General features: G+C 36.4%; 1 non-coding gene across 1 annotated transcript; it reads left to right on the top strand.

Annotated features, from left to right (window-relative positions):
• Positions 1 to 439: 439 nt before the first annotated feature.
• Positions 440 to 603, top strand: LOC145527974 (U1 spliceosomal RNA). Its single transcript, XR_014070063.1, has one exon. It is a non-coding gene; the product is annotated as a U1 spliceosomal RNA (small nuclear RNA).
• Positions 604 to 22,905: the final 22,302 nt, after the last annotated feature.

Raw genomic sequence — 22,905 nt, 5'->3', positions numbered from 1 at the left:
CAAAGTTAGTAGAGAGGAAATGTACCACAATAAAATATAGGCCATTAATGACAAGATTACAGTTAATATCATACCCAACAATATCATACCCAACAATAAAAAGTTAAAAGCTTTTCCTCTGAGATCAAGAATAAGTGCCTACTCTTGCCACTTGTCTTCAACATCATATTGGAAGGCCTAGCTAGATAAATTAGGCAAGAAAAAGAATTAAAGGGCATCCAAATTGCAAAGGAAGAAGCAACATAATCTCTATCTACTGGTGACATATTACTGTATATAGCAAATACTAAAGACTCCACTAAAACTGTCAGGACTAATACACAAAGTCAGTAAAGTTGCAAGATTCAAAACCACACAAAAGTGATTGCATTACTTTACACTAATAAGTTATTATCAGAATGTGAAATTAAGAAAACAATAAAAAAAAAAAAACAGTGCCGTACTTACCTGGCAAGGGAGATATCATGGTCATGAAGGCGGTTTCCCCAGGGCAAGGCTTATCTATTGCTCTACAGATATGCTGGCCCCTGCGATTCCTCCAAATGTGGGAAACTGGACTGCATAATTTGTCGTAGTGGGGGACTGGATTGGTGTTTTCCTGTGAAAGACAAAAAAAAAGAAAATAATCCTATTACAATTGCATCAAAAAGAATAAAATACACAGAATTAAAGTTAACCAAGGAAGTGAAAGATCTCTACCCTGACAACTATAAGATATTGATAAAGGAAAATTGAAGAATACACAAATAAATGCAAAGATATTCCAGGTTTATGGATGGGAAAAATTAATATGTTAAATTGTCCATACCACTCAAGGCAATCTACAGGTTCAATGAAATTTCTATCAAAATTCCAATGGCATCTTTCACAGAAGTGGAATAAATAATCCTAAAATTTATAGGGAATCACAAGAGATTGCAAAAAGGCCAAAGCAAACCTGAGCGGGGGTGGGAGAAACAAAGTTGGGAGCATTACACTCCCTGATTTCAAACTACAGAACAAAGTTATAATAATCAGAACAATCACATTCCCATCAAATTTTAAATTTTATTTTTATTTTTCCCCTATATGATAAGCAAAAAATTCTCAATATATCTTAATTTGCATTTAAAAATAACTAAAAAATAAAATAGCTAGTAAAATTTAGGGGAAAATAGTATACTACTGGCTTCAAAATAGATATATATCTATATCAACACAATGTAATATATATATATATCAACACAATGTAGTAGAGCCCAGAAGTAACTTCAGTGCCAATATACGCGTGGGTTTCTGACAAATTTGCTAGGTCATGTCTGACTCTTTGCAACCCCATGGACTGTAGCCCACCAGGCTCCTCTGTCCATGGAATTTTCCAGCAAGAAGAGTGGAGTGTGTTGCCATTTCCTTCTCTAGGAACCAAGAATACACACTGGGGAAAGGATAATCTCATCAAAAAATGGTGACAGGAAAACTGGATAGTCACAAGCATAAGAATGAATCTAGATTACTATCTTACACCATACACAACAATAAAATCTGAATGGATTAAAGAATTCAACGTAACATATGAAACCATAAAACACCTGTTGAAAACATGGACATCAAACCTCCGAGAGGGAGTTCCCTGGTTGTCCAGTGGTTAGGACCCTGCACTCTCACTAACAAGAGTCTGGGATTGATACCTGGTCAGGGAAATAAGATCTCACAAGCTACATGATGTGGCCAAATAAGTAAACAAACAAAAAAGCTCCTGGACATCAGTCTTGGGAGTGATTTATAGTTTTGACACCCAAAGCAAATGAAACAAAAGCAAAATAAACACAAGAGACTACATCAAGCTAAAACATTTTCATAACAAAGGAAACCATCAACAAAATGAATGGGAAAAATGTTTGCAAATCATATGTCTGATAAGATGTCAATATCTGAAATATATAAAGAAATCATACAACTCAGTAGCAAAAAAAAAAAAATCTAATAAATGGGCAGAGTATTTGAATACACATTTTTCCCAAGAAGACATAAATATTGCCAATGGGTACATGAAAAGATGCTCAACATCACTAATCATTGGTGAAATGCAAACCAGAAAAACAGTAAGACATTACTTCACACCTGTTAGAATAACTATTATCAAAAAGACAAGAAATAACAAGCATCAGCAAGGATGTGGAGGAAAGAGAACTCCTGTGCACTCTTGGTGGGAATGTAAATTGGTACTATGCAAAACATTATGGAGGTTCCTCAAAAAATTAAAAATGGAACAGTCATACCAGCAATTCCACCTTTGGGTATTTATTTAAAGAAAAAGAAACCACTAATGTGAAAAGATACCATTGCAGCATTATTTGCCAAAGTCAAGATATGAAAAAGTCTAAAGTGTTTAAGTTCATTGATGGATGAACAGATGAAGAAAAGGCAACCATAAAATACAGAGCCATAAAAAGAAGGAAATCTTGCCATTTGCAACAACATGAATGGACCTTGAGGGTATTATGCTATGAGAAATAAGTCAAAGAAAGACAAATACTGTATGATCTCATTTATATTGTGGAATCTAAAAAACAGAATTAAAACAAAACTGAGATTACAGATACAGAGAAAAGACTGGTGGTAGCTGAGCTGGCGGGGAGGGGCAAGTGAGCAAGGCGGGTGAGCAGAATGGGTGAAGGGGGTCAAAAGGTACACGTTTCTTGTTATAAAATAAATAAACGATGAAGATATAATGTATAGCATGGTAACTATCATTAATAATACTGCAGTATGTGTTTGATAGTTGCTAAAAGTATAAATCTTAAAAGTTCTCACAAGAAAATTAATTTGTAACTATGTATTGTGACGGATGTAAACTAGACTTATAGTAGTGATCATTTTGCAATATATACAAATAGTCAATCATTACATTTTATACCTGAAATATAATGTTATATGTCCATTATACCTCAAAAAAATCAATCCATTGGTAACAATCAAAATGCTACTAAGGTCTCATGTTGGGGTCTCTTTGCATACAGAAGATAGTCACTACCCAGATGTGAGTTCAAGGGCTCTCCTGGGACTGTTGGACCCCAACTTCCTCTACTCTTCGCTCTTCTGATATTAAGCTCAAAAAAGGAAACGAGTTCTTCACTGCAACTTCATAGACTTCTGATACAGACTTTGGTGACTTGGCCTTTTTGCAAGTTTTTGAGAATTTCAGAATGTGATTATGGTTAGTAATCAAGTTGTGAAAGAAACATTAGAGCAATCCACACATTTGGTTTAAATGGTAGGTATCACATAAGATGACAAAGCGACATCAGGCAAGGTGGCAAATCCAGGGTTCTGATGATAAAGAAAACTTTCCATCAATTTAGGGAGAAGACACAGATGCACGAAAACACTGAACAAAACAGCATATTGTGGTTCAGTCTAATAGAAGCGCATAAATTTAAGTATTACAAGTATTATTTATTAAATTACTTCACTCTGAGTTAGAATAGAGATATACGTCAACACTGGAGTTGTCATCTCTTTACGGGGATTTCAATTAAGTTCTATTAAGCAGAGGCTTAAATTTCTTTTCTATATAAAGGTCCCATGGAGATAAAATAAGACATGTCTCCCATTAAGGTTTCAGTTCAGTTGCTCAGTAGTATCTGACTCCTTGCGACCCCATGGACTGCAGCACGCCAGGATTCCCTCTCCATCACTACCTCCCAGTGGTTGCTCAAACTCATGTCCATCGAGTCAGAGATGCCATCCAGCCATCTCATCCTCTGTCATCCCCTTCTCCTCCTGCCTTCAGTCTTTTCCAATGAGTCAGTTCTTCACATCAGGTGGCCAAGTTATTGGAGCTTCAGCATCAGTTCTTCCAATGAATATTCAGGACTGATTTCCTTTAGGATTGACTGGTTGAATCTCCATGCTGTCCAAGGGACTCTCAAAAGTCTTCTCCAACACCACAGTTCAAAAGCATCAATGCTTTGGCACTCAGCATTCTTTATACTCCAACTCTCACATCCATATATGACTACTAAAAAAGCATAGCTTTGACTAGATGGACCTTTGTTGGTAAAGTAATGTCTCTGTTTTTTAATATGCTGTCTAGGTTGGTCATAGCTTTTCTTCCAAGGAGCAAGCATCTTTGAATTTCATGGCTGCAGTCACCATCTGCAGTGATTTTGGAGCCCCCCAAAATAAAGTCTCTCACTATTTTTTAATATTAAATGTTTCCCCATCTATTTGCCATGAAGTGATAGAACCAGATGCTATGATCTTAGTTTTCTGAATGTTGAGTTTTAAGCCAACTTTTTGACTTTCCTCTTTCACATTCATCAAGAGGCTCTTCAGTTCTTCTTCGCTTTCTGCCATAAGTGTGGTGTCATCTGCATATCTAAGGTTATTGATATTTCTCCCGGCAATCTTGATTCCACCTTGTGCTTCATCCAGCCTGGCATTTCACAAGGTGTACTCTGAATATAAGTTAAATAAGCAGGGTGACAATATGCATCCTTGACGTACTCCTTTCTCGATTTGAAACCAGTCTGTTGTTCCATGTCCTGTTCTAACTGTTGCTTCTTGACCTGCATACAGATTTCTCAGGAGGCAGGCAAGGTGGTCTGGTATTCCCATCTCTTGAAGAAGTTTTCCACAGTTTGTTGTGATCCACACAGTCAAAGGCTTTGGCATAGTCAATAGAGCAGAAGTAGATGTTTTTCTGGAACTCTCTTGCTTTTATGATGATCCAACGGATGTTGGCAATTTGATCTCTGGTTCCTCTGCCTTTTCTAAATCCAACTTGAACAACTGGAAGTTCACAGTTCATGTACTGTTGAAGCCTGGCTTGGAGAATTTTGAGCATTATTTTGCTAGCATGTGAGATGAGTGCAATTGTGTGGTAGTTTGAACATTCTTTGGCATTGCCTTTCTTTGGGATTGGAATGAAAACTGACCTTTTCCAGTCCTGTGGCCACTGTGAGTTTCCAAATTTGCTGGCATATTGAGTGCAGCACTTTCACAGCATCATCTTCTAGAATTTGAAATAGCTCAACTGGAACCCATCACCTCCACTAGCCTTATTGATGAAAGTGGTTAGGCAGAGAAAAATTACATGCTGGGATATGGTACATTTTTGTCACAGTTTATGAAATTAGTAGTCCAATGGCATTATCCAGGCTTATAAAAATAAGGATCACTCATATAGCTTTCATGATATTTTCAGTTACTTTCAAAAACTAATTACCTTTTAGGAAAATATTGTGGCAAATTATTGATAACTTCTGAGCAATGAAATATATTTTCTCTATAATGATATTCATCAAAATTACTGTCTGTTGTGAGCTGAATTGTATCCCTGCAGAAATTCATGTTGAAGCCCTAATCACCCCACCCCCATATCTTAGATGTAATCCTATTTGTAGAAAGGGTCCTGAAAAAGCTAATTAAATGAAAATAATGTCATTGAGATGGGCTGAATGCACTATGACTGGTGTCCTTAAAAGAAGAGAAAATTTGGATACGAACATGAACAGAGCGCTGACAGTGTGAAGCCACAGGGAAAAGATAGCTGCACACCAGCCGGGAGAGGGACCTGGAACAGCTCCTCCCCCTTGGTTCTTGAGAAGAACAGACCGGCTGACACCTCAATCTCAGACTTCTAGCCTCCAGAACTGTGAGAACATAAGTGTCTGTTGTTGAGGCCACCCCACGTCTGTGGCAACTCTGTTAAGCCATTTGCAGCTCTGGCAAGGGAATACACTCTCTTTGCTTCATTCTACTGTAATCTTCATTATGAGCCTGAGGTGACAGGTTAAAGGGGGTAGGAAGCCTTACGTCTTATTTGTCATTATAGTCTCTCTATATAAGTTCCATCCGTCATATCAGATAACAAAATACTGAGGGCCCATTGTTTTGCATGCACCAAGTCATTTAAGCCTTACATGCATAATCATAAAAGGTAATGTATATGATTATTCTAATCATATAGATAAGAAAACTTAGACAGTAAGTTAAGCACCCTGCCAAAATCCCAACAGGAAGTAGGATTCAAACTCAGGGGTTAGATTCTGAAGTTTGTGCTCTTAACTCTTTCCCACATGCATTTTTCTAAGCATCACTTTGAGTTGTGAAGAACAGCTGTATTTGAGGTAATGCCCATATGTTAACTACTCATATAATTTCTACATGAGTGGAAGGTAAAATCCAAACAGTGACTATAGAAGTATTTCCGTTCTTGAAGAGGCAGTCTATTTCTCCTCATTTGAATGGATGGAATTTTGTGACTTGGTCCAATAAATTGTTTGTTGCCATTTAGTCGTGTCTGAGTCTTTTGTGACCCCTTGGATTGTAGTTCACCATTCCTCAGTCCATGGAATTCTCCAGGCAAGAATATTGGAGTGGGCTGCCGTTGCCTTCTCCAGGGGATCTTCCTGACCCAGTGATGGAATCTGTGTCTCCTGCATTGGCAGCTGGATTGTTTACTACTGAGCCACGAGAGAAGCCCTGCCCCAGTAAATATTAGTAGAAGGTAGTAAAAGTGGTGCTGCACAAACTCCATGCTGCTGCTGCTGCTGCTGCTAAGTCGCTTCAGTCGTGACCAGATCATAAAAAATTATATTGTCCTCCACCTGTCTGTCTCTTGAACTCATAAAAACAGAGTACTCCTGCTGGTGATTGCCAAGGTGTGGGGGATGGGCAAATGGGGAGATGTTAGTCTCAGGGCACAAAATGTGGGTTATGCTCATCCTTGAATATAGAATTAACTATATGCATTCCTACTCCTGGGGTCCAGTGGTAAATGAAAATGTAGGACCCCTGTTGAAAAAATCTAGAGAAATTTAACACAATAACAATAGAGCATTCAACCAAAGGTGGGAAGGCCTTTCCAATAGCTACACAGGCTGCATGACTAAGAAACTGGCCCTGCTTGGAATTCAGCCACAGTTGGCTAGAGTATAACTTTAAGAAATTAACACATATATACTTATGTCTAAAAATGTTGACTTTTAATTTTAATTGTATGTGTATGGCAGAGAGGAGGTTACCATAAATACATATATACTGTACGTTTTCTCATCTACTGCTCATCCTGTTTACCTTCAGTTTAGTTCAGTTCAGTCGCTCAGTTGTGTCCAACTCTTTGCGACCCCATGAATTGCAGCACGCCAGGCCTCCCTGTCCATCACCAACTCCCGGTCAGGAGTTTAATATTTTTCAGAATTCTGAGCACTTGCCAAAGGTTTCTGACAATAAATACATCCTATTTGTCAACAAACAGTAGATATTCCTTTATGATTCATAATAGTCTTTGACTTCCCTCATTTATAAAACAGGAATCAAGACTTTTCCTTATCAAATGAAGTATAGAAATCTCATTTCAAAAATCTGTTAATTATACATGAAGTAAATCAAACTCATATTTTACAAATTTACTTAAAAAGATAATGTACATTGGCTATGTGATCTTGACTTGTCCTGAAAACATACAAAAGAATAGAAAAAAAAACAAGGTGACATCTACTAGAAATTTTTTTTTCTAAACTATGAATTATAAAACTGGAGGATTTATTAGGAGTGATGTCAGCCCCATGGTAGCATAAGTCATTCCTCTTTTTTTTTCTCTCCCTTTTTTAAACAACTAATCAGATACTCGTAACCAAACAAAAGTGCCTCTGTACTTTATGCCAAGGGACCCAGGTTTCTAGCCCACAAGAGCATCTCAAAATGAACAAACAAGATTTTGGTAAGGGCTGTGGATCCAAGGGATTCAGGGAACCTGCCCCACACTTTACTGGACTTGATTAGGAAGGCAAAACAAAACAAAACTTGGAGAGTGTACAACAAGGCAGATACCCATGGATGAGAAAGAATTTATAAAAAGCATAGCCTGCTAGAGGCGAGATTCCAACACTCCAACGAATCAGGATAGAGGTAAGTGTGGACGTAGAAGAGAGGGAGGATCATGCCACCCCGCTTCCACCTCAGAGCAACACTACAGGGACTAAACTTTTGGCTGCTGTCATGGTGATGCCTCCCTCCGAGGAGGTGGGGAGCAAAAGCTGTGAGTGACTGATCACCCCAGGGGTGAGGCTTACATCTGGAGAAAGCTGTTTGTCTCCAACAGCTCTTGATTTTTAAGGAGGAACCTCTACGACTGGGTAGGGGGAAGAAGGAGAAAGAGAAGGAAACAGATTACAATGTCAAAGGGCATTAAAGGAATACATTCCCTGCTGTTGGCTTCAGGACTTCAGCAGGAAGTCTATCCACAAACCTCTGGGAGTATCCCACTCAAGGATGTCCCTTCAGGCCTCTGGGTACCCCCAAATCCTCGAGTGCCAAACCCACATCTCCCCCCTCCCTCCCACTGCACTCTGTTGCAGGCCCCATTAGCAAACTCTTAGAGGGAGCCTGAGTAGACAAAGAGGGTGATCTGGTAACAGGCCAGGGAGAAACCACAAACCTGAGCTATAGCTCCACCTTCTGGAATACAAAAGAAAAATTTCTAATAGCGAGGCTCTTGAATTTTAAGAAGCAAAAAATGTCATAAAACCTTAGTTACAGAGGTGTCTGCTACCTCCAAGAAACATATTTCAGCTCTAAAGACACATATAGTTTCAAAGTAAAGGATGTTGTTGTTGTTGTTTAGCTGCTAAGTCGTGTCTGACTCTTTTTGAGACCCCATGGACTGAACCCACCAGGCTCCTCCGCCTATGGGATTTCCCAGGCAAGAATACTGGAGTGGGTTGCCATTTTCTTCTCCAGGGGATCTTCCTGACTCAAGGATTAAACCTGTGTCTCCTGCACCTTCTGCATCGGCAGATAGATTCTTTACCCCTGAGCCATCTGGGAAGTCCAAAGTAAAGGACAGAAGAAGAAATTTCATTCAAGTAAAAACCAAAATAAAATGTATATAGCCATTCATATATCAGATAAGATAGACTTGAAGCTGAAAATGGTAACTACAGACAAAGATCTTTATATAAAGAAAAAAGGACTCAATACATTTAGAAGATATAAATATACATACACCCAACATTTGGGCACCTAAGTATCTTAAGCAAATAGTAACAAATCTGAAACAAGAATTAGAGAGCAATACAATAATAATAGATTTCAATACCATACAATCAGTATGGATAGATCATCTGGAAAGAAAATCAAAAAGGAAATGTTGGAATTGACCTACGCTTTAGGCCACAGAGACTTAACAGACATACAAATAAAAAAAAAAAACAAATAAAAATGGAAATACAACTTACAAAATCCTATGAGATGTCGCAAAAGCAGTTCTAAGAGGGGATTTCATGGCAAAATATACAAACATCAAGAAACAAGAAAGATCTCAACTAAACAACCTAACTAACTTCATACTTCAAGGAATTAAAAAAAGAACAACTTAAGCCCAAAGTTAGCAAATGGAAGGAAATAATAAAGATCAGAATGGAAATAAATGAACTAGAGATGAGAAAAACAGTAAAAATGATCAATGATACAAAGAGTTGGTCTTTCAAAAAGATAAACATTGAGAAAATTTTAGCTAGACTATCAAGGGAAAAAAAAAGAACACTCAAAAATAGAAATTAAAAAGGAAAGTACAACTAATACTACAGGAAAACATAGGGTCATAGGAGACTATAGGCATACCTCACAGATATTACAGGTTCAGTTTCAGAAAATTCCAATAAAGCAAATATTACAATAAAGTGAGTCACACAATTTTCTTATTTTCTAACACATATAAAAAGTATGTTACATCATACTATAGTTTATCAAGTGAGCAATAGCACTATGTCTAAAAATGTGTATAACTTGAATAAAAATACTTTACTGCTAAAAATACTTTATTGTTAACCCATCATTTGAACCATCAGCAAGTCTCAATCTTTTTACAATACTAACATCAAAAGATCACTGATTACAAATCACCATAACAAACAAATATAATAATAAAAAAGTTTGAAATACTGTGAGAATTATCAAAATGTGACACAGAGACATGAAGTGAGTAAATGCTATTGCCAAAAAATGGCACTGACAGACTTCCTAGACTGAGAGTTATCACAAAAATTCAATTTGTAAAAAATGTAATATCTGGAAAGTGCAATAAAGCAAAGGGCAATAAAATGAGGTATGTTTGTAACTAGGGCTTCCCAAGTGACGCCGGTGGTAAAGAACCTGCCTGACAATGTAAGAGATGCAAGAGAAATGGGTTTGATCCCTGAATCAGGAAGATTCCCTAGAGGAGGAAATGGCAAACCACTCCAGTATTCTTGCCTGAAAAATTCCATGGACAGAGAGGAGCCTGGTGGGCTACAGTCCATGGGGTGGCAAAAAGTCAGACACAACTGAACACGTACCATCCATGCCTGTACTATTAACAATTATATGCCAAAAACTCAGATAACCTAGGGAAAAAATGTTATCTTTTCCTAGAAACACACAACCCACCAAGACTAAATCAGGAAGATGTAGAAAATCTGAATAGACCAAATAGTGAGAAGATATTAAACCAGTAATAAAAAATCTGTCACAACAGAAAAGCCCAGAGCCAGATGGTGTCACTGGTGAATTCTAGCAAACATTTAAAGAAGAATTAACGCCAATGCTTCTCAAATGTTTCCAAAAATTGAAAAAGAGAGACCATTTCCAAACGTGTTCTATTGAATAATCCAGCATTACTCTATCAAAACCAGAGAAGAAAACTAAAATCAAATAATAAAAACTATAGATCAATGTTCCTGATAAAAATAGACATAAAAATTTCAACAAAATATTGGCAAACTAAATTTGAGAATACATGAAAAGTTTTACATACTATGACCAAATGGGATTTATCCTTGGGATGAAAGTATGTTTCAACATATACAATTTGATACATAAAATACATTATATTAATAAAATAAAAGATAACAATTGCATGATGATCTCAGTAGATGCATAAACTGTATTTAACAAAATAAAACATCTTTTCATGATAAGAATTCCTCACTAGATAAGGTATAGAAGTGACATATCTCAACACAACAAAGGTTATATACAATAACCCACAGCACATATACTCAATGGTGAAATATTGAAAACTTTTTCTCTAAGATCAGGAACAAGACATGGATGGACACTGACACCCCTGTTATTCAATATAGTACTTGAAGGGCTGCTTAGAGCAATTAGGCAAGACAAAGAAATAAAATGCAACCAAATTGGAAAGGAACAAGTAAAATTGACTTTTTTTGGCAAATGATACAATTTTACATTCAAAAAATTCCAAAGGCTCAACCAAAAATTTATTGGAAGTGATTAGTGAATTCATTAAAGTTGAAGAATGTAAAATTAGCATACAGAAATTAATTGTATTTCTATACACTAATAATAAAATGCTTGAAAAATTTAAAGAAACTATCTTGTTTACAATATTATAAAAAACAGTAAAGTACTTCGGAATAAATTTAACCAAGGATGTGAAAGATCTGTAAAATGAAATACACAAGACTTTCTTTGAAAGAAATCAAAGATGGCACACAGAAAAATGGAAAGACAGTGTATGTCCATGGATTGAAAGAATTCACATTATAAAATATCCATACTATCCAAAACCAATCATAGATTCACAGAATCTTTACCAAAATCTCAGTGGCCTTCTTTACAGAAAAAAAAAAAAAAAATCCAAAATTTTTATGGGACTAGAAAAGACCCCAAATAGCCAAAATAATTCTGAGCAAGAAGAATAAAGACAGCAGTATTCTATGTCCTGATTTCAAACCATACTACAAAACTATATTAGTTAAAACAGTATGGCACTGGCAAAAAACTGACACATAAACCAATGGAATAGAATCAAGAACATCCAGTGGGGAAAAGAAAGTTTCACAGATGTCACCGGGAAAATCAGGTAAAGACATGCAGAACAATGAAATTTAATTCCTTTTATCACTCAAAAAATTTATCTTAAAATGGATCAAAGACTTAAACGTAAGACTTGACACCATAGTACTCCTAGAACATAGAAAAATATTCAACATTGATCAATGATTTTTTGTATACATCACTAAATGCATGAACAACAAAAGCAAAATTTAACAAAAGATCAAGTTAAAAGATCTACACAGCAGAAGAAACAACAAAATAAAAAGGCAACCAATGGAATGAGGGATATTTTGCAAACCATATGTTGGATAGGAGTTAATATATAATATATATCAAGAACTCATACAACTCAAAGGCAAAAAAAAATTAAAAGTATCCAATTTAAAAATGAGTAGAGATACTAAAGACACATTTCTCTAAGGAAGACATCTAAATGTATAAGAGAAATGCAAATTAAAACCACACTGAGATATCCCCTCACATCTATAAGAATGGCTAGCATCAAAAAGAAATAGCAAGTGTTGCAAGGATGTGGAAAAAGAGAACCCTTTAATGCTGTTGATGGGAATGTAAATTGGTGCAGTTTTTATAGAAAACAAGATGGATATATTAAAAAAATTAATAGATCTACCCTATGGTACAAGAAAGGAAACAGAAATGCAATACAGAGAAATATATGCATTCCCATTTATTGCAACATTATTCAAATTAGTGAAAATATTGAAACAACCTAAGTGACCATCAATGGATGAATGGATTAAAAAGATGTGTTATGTACACACACACACACACACACACACACACACACACACACCCCTCCACACAGAAAAATTATTTAGCCATGATAAAAAAGGACATCCTGCCATTTGCAATGATATAGATAGACCTTGAAGACATTATGCTAAGTGACACGAGTCAGACAGAAATAGACACTGTATGGTATCACTTGTATGTGGAATCTAAAAAAGTCAAAATTGTACAAGGAGACAGTAAAATGGTGACTACTAGAGGCAGGAGAGTGGAGTAGAAGGAAAAGACAAATGTTGTTTAAGAGTAACTTGAAATGAGTAGTAAATGAGTCCTAGGGATCTAAATCAGTGCATGTATTATAATGTATATATGTATATAGTGATGTATTATTTATGTATGTAGCATATATGGTCATGTATCATAATCATCAAACTTGCTAAGAGTAAATTTTAGATATTCTATCCACTAGAAAGAAATCATTATGTGTGGTGACAGAAGTGTATATATGTGTTGTGACAGAGGTGTATATTGTCACCTTGCATATTTAACTTATATGTAGAGTAGCTCATGAGAAATGCTGGACTGGATGAAGCACAAACTGGAATCAAGTTTGCCAGGAGTAATATCAATAACCTCAGATATGCAGATGACACTACCCTTATGGCAGAAAGTGAAGAAGAACTAAAGAGCCTCTTGATGAAAGTGAAAGAGGAGAGTGAAAAAGTTGGCTTAAAACACAACATTCAGAACACTAAGATCATGGCATCTGGTCCCATCACTTCATGGCAAATAGATGGGGAAACAGTGGAAACAGTGACAGACTTTATTTTGGGGGGCTCCAAAATCACTGCAGATGGTGATTGGAGCCATGAAATTAAAAGACGCTTGCTTCTTGGAAGAAAAGTTAGGCCCAACCTAGACAGCTTATTAAAAAACAGAGACATTACTTTGCCAGCAAAGGTCCATCTCATCAAAGCTATGGTTTTTCCAGTAGTCATGTATGGATGTGAGGGTTGGATGGTGAAGAAAGCTGAGTGCCAAAGAATTTATGCTTTTGAACTGTGGTGTTGGAGAAGACTCTTGAGAGTCCCTTGGACTGCAAGGAGATCCAACCAGTCCATCCTAAAGGAAATCAGTCCTGAATGTTCATTGGAAGGACTGATGCTGAAGCTGAAACTCCAATACTTTGGCCACCTGATGCAAAGAGCTGACTCATTGGGAAAGACCCTGATGCTGGAAAAGATTGAAGGCGGGAGGAGAAGGGGATGACAGAGGATGAGATGGTTGGATGGCATCCCTGACTCAATGGACATCAGTTTTAGTCAACTCCAGGAGTTGGTGATGGACAGGGAGGCCTGGCATGCTGCAGTCCATGGGGTCGCAAAGAGTCAGACAAAACTGAGAGACTGAACTGAACTGAACTATGACAGAGGTGCTAATTATTGCTAAAGTGGGAATCATATTATAATATACATATGGATCAAAGTAACATGTTGGACACCTTAAATTTACACAATGTTATATGTTAAGTATATTTCAATTAAAAAGTAAAGAAAAGCCATGTAATAAAGATGTTTATAAGTGCTACGTGTAAAGAGAAAGAAATGGATATATCTTCTGAAGATCAAGATAAAATTAGAGCAAGGGAGTATTATTCTTTAGAAGATTAATTTAAACTGCTATTTTTTGGCTCATGGGGAAAACTGGTTCACAGAAGTGGAAAACTTAAATTATTAAATATTTCAAAGATAATAGAGTAACACAATTAATTCATGTAACGCACAGTACTCCTACTAATTAATAAGCAAGTGTGCTTTATTAATACGGTACCAAGAGCTAAGAAAAATTTAGTACTATATCAACAACAGTTCTGACTTTCACACAACCATTTTGATTAGCACTATTATTATCTCCATTTTAAAGAGGAGTAAAATAAGCTGAAGCAAGTTTAAGCGATTTACTCACAGTGATAAAGTCAGAGCTGTAATTCATACCCAGGTAGGAAGGCTCTGTAGCCCATACTCCCAACAAATATGCCACAGGTTCTCAAAGCATGTTCTGTAGCATCCCAGTGTTCTCTGAGAATTTTCAGGGGTTCTTAAGGTCAACTTATTTTCATAATAATGAGACATTGTTTGCCTTTTTTTCGCAGTACTGTCTTTGCACTGATGATGCAAAAAATGGGTAGAAATACTGGCATTTCAGTAGAAACCTAGACTCAGTAGGAACATAGACTTGCTTGGTGGCTTAGACAGTAAAGCATCTGCCTACAATGCGGGAGACCTGGGTTCAATCCCTGGGTTGGGAAGATCTCCTGGAGAAGGAAATGGCAACCCACTCCAGTATTCTTGCTTGGAAAATCCCATGGACAGAGGAGCCTGGTAGGCTACAGTCCATGGGGTCGCAAAGAGTCGGACATGACTGTGACTGAACAATTTCACTTTTTCACTTCAGTAGAAATCAAGGCAGCAGCAGGAAAGTGTACTAGTTGTCATCATAATAATCATCACCATGCATTTGCTTTCAAGAATAAAAAAGAAAAAGTTAGTTGACTTAAGATTTTCCTAAATAAAACAGTAAAAAATTATTTTTGAAAATCTTTGTAAGTACACATCTGTTTTATTATTAGACTGTATGGCTTAGTATAAATACACATAAAACTTTTCTGTTAAGTATTATAGTATGATGGTTGTCCTAAGAAAGAGCAATAGTTTGAGTTACGAACAGAAAAGGCCAGTCTTTTCATGAAATTTTTTAACTGAAAATCAAGTGTTATGCAAAGTAAGGTAATGTAGATTTGGATATTTTGCAGCCATTTTTCTCAAAAAATGAACATAGTAATTGTTATTTCATGGAAAACTACTACTGATAGCTATCGCCAATAATAAAATTTGGGCTTGACAGCTCAAATCAGAATTTTGAAAAGCTTGTACGAAACTCACAGCTCCCAATACTTAATGGTTTCTCTGATAAGATTAGCAGTAGTACTGATGAATGTGACTTTTTTTTTAATACTATCTGATGAAATGTTTCACCTTTTGGAAGGTCTGCATAACTCAGTAAACCAATATTTTCCAAATGATGATTGCATTTACAAAATGATTCTGGTAATCCAGCCATTCAAAGTGTGAAATATTGAAACATCACACTGTACACCTGAAAACTAATATGTCAATTATATCTCAATGTTTTTTAATTTGAGAAAAAGGTATTAAAGTATAAAGCTTTTCCTTAAAAAAAAAAAATATAAAATAGATCAAGGCATTTTACTATAACACAGAAGAAAAATTCATTAATAGTTTTAGATTTCATTTTCAAATAACCATTAGTGTAATACTACTTGTTGAGTTTTAGTATAATATCAAACAAAATACATGATTATCTGAAAAGGCTATTAAAATACTTCTTTTCCATCTGTGTATTGGTGTGAGGCCAGATTTTCTTTATGTACTTCAGCCAAAACCAAGGTATAATTGATTGAATACAGAAGCAAATATCATAACCCACCTCTCCATGAAAGATTCACCCATAAACAGATTTGCAAAAATGTCACTTTTGTCACTAAGTTTTTCTTTTAAAAAAATAGCTGTTTTTCATAAAGTAGTACTTATGTGTTAACTATAATAGGTTAATTATTGTTACATTTAATTGAACTAATATGTGTTTTAAATTTCTATTTCATTTACTTGTATGATAAATATTGATAGCTAAGATCCCTGAAGCTCTGCAGTACAGCAAAAGTAATAAAAAATAAAGAAATTTTAAGTTAAAAAAAGAAAGATGATCAATATTAACCACCAAAGAAATACAAATCAAAACCACAGGGAGATACCACATCGTACTATAAGAATGATTATAATAAAAATGACATAATAAGTATTAATGATGATGTGGAGAAAGTGGAACCCTTATGGTCGAGCAGGGGTAAAGAATTCACTTGCCAATGTAAGAGACACGGATTTGATCCTTGGGTCAGGACAATCCCCTGGGGTAGGAAATGGCAACCCACTCCAGTAGTCTTGCTTGGAAAATCCATGGACAGAGGGGCCTGGTGGGCTACAGTCCATGGAGTCATGAAGAGCTGGACACAACTGAGCACACACACACATATAATGCTGGTGGAAATTTAAAATGGTGCAGCTGCTTAGCAAAATAGCCTGGCAATTCTTCCCAAAGGTTAAATAGAATTATTATGTACATGTGTATGCTCAGTCATGTCTGACTCTTTGCAACCCCATGGACTGTAGCCTGCAGGCTCCTCTGTCCATAGAATTTTCCAGACAAGAATACTGGAGTGGATCTTTCTGACTCAGGGATAGAACCCACATCTCTTGCATCACCTGCATTGGCTGGCAGTTTTTTTACCATGTGCCACCTGGGAAGCCCATATGACCCAGCAGTTCCACTTCGAGGTATATACTTGCAGAGTTGAAAACATATATCCACACAAAAACTCATACACAAATGTTCATAGTTTCATTATTCACAACAATGGTAGAACTTTCAGAAAGCAGAAACAATCCAAATGTCTATCAACTGATGAGTGGGTTAACAGATTATCAAGCAGTAAAAAGAAATGAAGTCTTGACACAAACTGTAACACAGGTAAACCTTGAAAACACATCCTAAGTAAAAGAAGCTAGTCGTGAAAGACCACATATGATTCCATTTATACACTATATCCAGAACAGACAAATCTAAAGAGACAGAAAATAAAAAATAAAAAAAATAAAGAGACAGAAAATAAATCAGTGGTTGCCAAGAACTGGGGGAGGCAGGGCATGTGTGAAAGGGAATAAAAGTGTTCTAAAATCGATTGTGGTGATGGATGCAAAATTGTTGTACAATTTTGGTTGTAGCAAAAATCACTGAATTATACACTTTTAAATCGGGAAAAAACCGAAAATGCTTAGCTTCATATAAAGTGAAAGTGTTAGTCACTCAGTTGTGTCTGACTCTTTTGTGACCCATGGACTGTAGCCCCAAGGCTACTCTGTCCATGGAGTTCTCCAGGCAAGAATACTGGAGTGGGGTGCCATTCCCTTCTCCAGGGGATCTTCCCAACCCAGGGATTGAACCCTGGTCTCCTGCAATTGCAGGCAGATTCTTTGCTTTCTGAGCCACCAGGGAAGCCCCAACTTCATATATAACATATACATATGCACTTTTGATATCTGCCATAGTTGAGATCATATAACCTGCAAAGGAAATCTCTTTTATCCCTGGATGGCTCTGCAATGAGAAAAGTTTTGGTCATTTCAAACCCCAAGTCAATATTCTGAAGTTTGGCAATCTTAACAAAACTACAGTTCTAGTAATCTAGGATAGCATTGTATTAGTTATATGGGTTAGTACTTTATGCTAACATACTGTTGAGTATTAATTCAAACTGAGATTCAGTTTAGTAGCTAACATTTCAATATCAAGCCTTCTCACATCCCAGGGACTATTTCCCAATCATATTACTATTTTTTTCCATTCTTTTTGAACTAAATGCAAGAATTTTTATTTACTTACTTTTAAGTTCATTTTACTAGGCAGATTATTATATTATGTTAAGCTTCCTTTAGATTTTACTTTCACTAATGACCACTTCCTTCCTGTTAATTGCAAATTTTGCAAAATGTACTTAGTGTCTTTGTTCATATTACTGGTTAAATTATTATGAAAAAAATTGTCTCTCAAAACTTCTGTGTCACTCACATTTCTGTTCCCATCCACTAGGTTATATGAAAAACCTTGACAAATGCCTTGTTAATTTCACATAAGAAGAAAGAGAAAACTATATTAGTCATAATGACATGTACTAAATGAAGCAATTAAGACTGCTAGTGATTAATGGTCTCATTTTCTAAGCACACAAATTTTAAATATCGAATTCTAGAAACTTAATAACCAGGATCTATATAATAACATCTGCTAATAATTATCAGAATTTAATTCCTTTGTCTTTTGGAAAACACAAGCTACATCTTTCCTTCTTTTTCTTCTTTTTGATTCTTTCAATAGTAATGTCACCCCCTTAATCTCCCCAGGTGGTGCAGTAGTAAAGAATCCACCTGCCAATGCAGGAGACACAAGAGACATTGGTTCGATTCCTGGGTAGGGAAGATACCCTAGAATAGGAAATGGCAACCCACTCCAGTATTCTTGCCTGAAAACTTCCATGGACACAGGAACCTGGCAAGCTACAGCCCATATGGGGTCGCAAAGAGTCATACGCAACTGAGCATGTACCTAGTAACTTTATCTGAAACTTCTCCCAGTATTCTGGTACATAATTCATCAGTTATGGATCATTTGTTGTCAAATCATTTGTTTTCAAATGATTCACAGATCAGGTTCTTCCTGTCTGGGAGAGGTCTCTCTTATTCTGGAATAAACACAGAAGCCATCCTTAAACTTGAGGGACCCAGCAGCAGCAAGGCATGAACTGTGCTGCAGGCCAACTTGCCTTCAGATGCCAATGCAGCCTCCTATTAAGCTGAAGAAACTGAAGGCAGGTTTGTTGGTTTCACTGACCGTAGGTTGCCATGGCTATATAATTACATAATGAAACCCATACTGCAGGGATATAGGGATTCAGTGTGGTGTATTCAAAGCATAGTGCATAGCACTAACAAAGTTTTCAATTTCAGCTTTTATGGTCATTCAATACCCAGTTTCTAATTCTTACACTTCTCTATTCTTTGTGCTGTTCTCTTTTATTCTTTTTTGGTTACATTAGTACTAACTTACCTATAGTTCAGGATATCAGAGATTTTCAAAGATTTGTTGGCTGGTTTATAAAGCTGCACTGGACAATGGTTCTTATAACCACTGTTCTTTTTTTCTTCCTCAAGATATTTTGTAATTTCCATTTGTTTTTACAGTTAGTATAGTTGGATAATCTTTCATTTTAACATAAATATAGGTGAAGCAAAAATAATCATGTGTGATAATATTAATTTAAAATACAGAAAAGTTAATAGAAATGAGAATTGGATGTTATATTAATGGCTTCAATTATTTCTGTTCTTTTAATCTTTAACCCCTACTGATGACAGAAACTTCCTAAAATAAAAATAAGCTAAAAGGACATATGCTCCTAGGAACCAAAGGTGAAAGATGTTTCTGTAGTGCTTATTGCATGTGTATGTTTTAAGTTGCTTCAGTCGTTTCCAACTCTTACTGACCTTATGGATTGTAGCCCACCAGGCTCCTCTGTTCATTGGATGCTCCAGGCAAGAACACTGGAGTGGGCTATCATTTCCTCCTCCAAGGGATCTTCCTGACACAGGGATCGAACCCCCATCTCTCATGTCTCCTGAACTGGCAGACAGGTTCTTTACCACTATTGCCACCTGGAAAGAACATAATGCTTATTATATTTGCTTTATTCTAGGGACTGCATATGTGATTTAAGTATTTATACTGATGCCTTGAGGAACATCTTTCTTACCTGTATGAGTAATGTGCTTACACAGAGTTATTCAATTCAGAACTAGGCAATTAATTCCATAAATGCCTTCATGACCCTCTACATATTTCATGAAGCTGCTGTCACTACATTTGCCTTTGTACTTTGTCTTTAGAGATTACATCATAATTATTTTATTTGTAATTTATTATTTCCATCTATTTTCCACATTTGCAATATAGAGTAATGAAAGCATAAAATAATTTGGTGTCTACACTAATAACAAAGGCAGTATCTTAACATTTGGTTTCTTTGTCTGAATAAAAGCAGCAATGCTCCCATTTTACCAGTGATTTGGCAACTAAGGGTGAGAGCATGTTCTTTTTACAAAGAGAAGACGTGACATTTATGTTTTCATAGCCTATATGTTCACTACAGTAAATAAAATATATGAAGCAATAAAAAAGTGAAAATTCATTTTGACATTTGACTTCATGTCATAATTTAGGTTTGGCTCTGAGTCTAGATTTTTCTGGTTCACTCAGCAGCAATAATAGCTTTATTCATCATAAAGCAAGCGATTGCAATAGCAGGATCACAGGAATCAGAAAGTATTGATTTTATTTCTTAACTTTTAATCAAAACTTCTGCAACACATAGGAGGTACTAGCTCAGAGCTTTTAAAGCTAAAAGCAGTAGAATGTGAAATTTTTTTCTTTCTTAAGGCTATAACTTTATTTTTCCCACCCAGCTCCAGAGAGAAGTTACAGAGAAAGAAGGGTAAGCACTCACATCATAGCATTTTGCAAATTGCTCCTAGAGCCTAGCTGGTAACTCAGCAGCTTGTACAGCAGCTGTAACAAAACACTGCCTGCAGGCAAATGCCCATAGAAGCCATTTATTTTTCCCCCTATCTTGCCTAGAAGTTTTGCTCCAGGCTAAACTTAGGACTTTGGTTACCTTTCAAATCTGCATTTCCAACACAATTTTATTTGAATACCAAGTCACATTTTAGGTTTCCTTGTTTTAAAATATTATCAGTAACACACTGCTGCTTCTCTGACCCACAGCCCAAATATTCCAATGATAAAAATAAAAAAGAAATATTTTGGAGAACTATATTAACAAAGTAGCACTAGACCTACAGATCTCATTAATATGAATGTCTACTTATTCCAAAATTCTCAAAAACATGGAGAAAAACAAGTGGATCACTATAAACTGTGGAAAATTCTGAAAGAGATGGGAATACCAGACCACCTGACCTGCCTCATGAGAAACCTGTAAGCAGGTCAGGAAGCAACAGTTAGAACTGGACATGGAACAACAGACTGGTTCCAAATAGGAAAAGGAATACGTCAAGGCTGTATATTGTCACCCTGCTTATTTAATTTATATGCAGAGTACATCATGAGAAACACTGGGCTGGAAGAAGCACAAGCTGGAATCAAGATTGCGGGGAGAAATATCAATAACCTCAGATATGCAGATAACACCACCCTTATGGCAGAAAGGGAAGAGGAACTCAAAAGCATCTTGATGAAAGTGAAAGAGGAGAGTGAAAAAGTTGGCTTAAAGCTCAACATTCAGAAAACTAAGACCATGGCATCTGGTCCCATCACTTCATGGGAAATAGATGGGGAAACAGTGGAAACAGTGTCAGACTTTCAGGGGGCTCCAAAATCACTGAAGATGGTGACTGCAGCCAGGAAATTAAAAGACACTTACTCCTTAGAAGGAAAGTTATGACCAGCCTAGATAGCATATTAAAAAGCAGAGACATTACTTTGCCAACAAAGATCCATCTAGTCAAGGCTATGGTTTTCCAGTAGTCATGTATGGATGTGAGAGTTGGACTGTGAAGAAAGCTGAGCACTGTAGAATTGATGCTTTTGAACTGTGGTATTGGAGAAGGCTCTTGATAGTCCCTTGGACTGCAAGAAGATCCAACCAGTCAATCCTGAAGGAGATCAGTCCTGGGTGTTCATTGGAAGGACTGATGTTGAAGCTGAAACTCCAATACTTTGGCCACCTCATGCGAAGAGTTAACTCATTGGAAATGACCCTGATGCTGAGAAGGATTGGGGGCAGGAGGAGAAGGGGATGACAGAGGATAAGATGGTTGGATGGCATCACAGACTTGATGGACATGAGTTTTAGTAAACTCCAGGAGTTGGTGATGGACAGGGAGGCCTGGCGTGCTACGATTCATGGGGTCGCAAAGAGTCGGACGCGACTGAGCGACTGAATTGAACTGAACTGAAAGTATTTATAGAACTGACATTTGAGACTGACTCAGAAATCAGGTCTGTGTGCTGATAAGGTCTCTGTGATGAACCCTAATGCTCTCTTGTGTACTCTGGAGTAAGATATAATCTGATATTTTAGTAAAGATGAATTAAATGGTAAAATGGAAAACATAACTGTATTCAAGGGAGAAAACGATGGAAAAGACAACTGGTAGCTGACATCGGAACCCCCAATAATGCTATATTTTAATGATTTTTAATAAGTCATACATCATAAATGCCTCAAAAATACCCAAGTGAGACAATGTGGCATGTGGAATGCAAGAGTAGATGGTTCTTATCAGGGTTATGAAAGTCAAGATTAAATGAGCACAGTAAACAAGAATAGGTCAACTGCATTCCTGACAGATGTTTCCTTAGGAGGTACAGTGATACCTCCTATTAACTTGCATCACATGCTTTGTGGCATCATGGAATTTATGCAGTGTGGATGTTTTTACATATACTATTTTCAGACATCTGTGTAAGTTTCTGAAACCATTAAAAAAAAAAATCCTCCCAGAGAATTCATTTTTGCTTGAGGGTGTTCCTGATTATGTTGACATTTTACTGAGATTCTCATCTTGCTTTTATTATCATCAAGTTATTCTTTTTTTGTGTACTTAGAAATATGTAGGT

This window comes from Giraffa tippelskirchi, chromosome 11 (assembly GCF_054371585.1).
Source record: "Giraffa tippelskirchi isolate mGirTip1 chromosome 11, T2T-mGirTip1v1.2.pri, whole genome shotgun sequence".
Lineage (NCBI taxonomy): Eukaryota > Metazoa > Chordata > Mammalia > Artiodactyla > Giraffidae > Giraffa > Giraffa tippelskirchi.
Note: the sequence above shows the minus strand (reverse complement) of the source record. Positions and strands in the feature narration are given on the sequence as shown.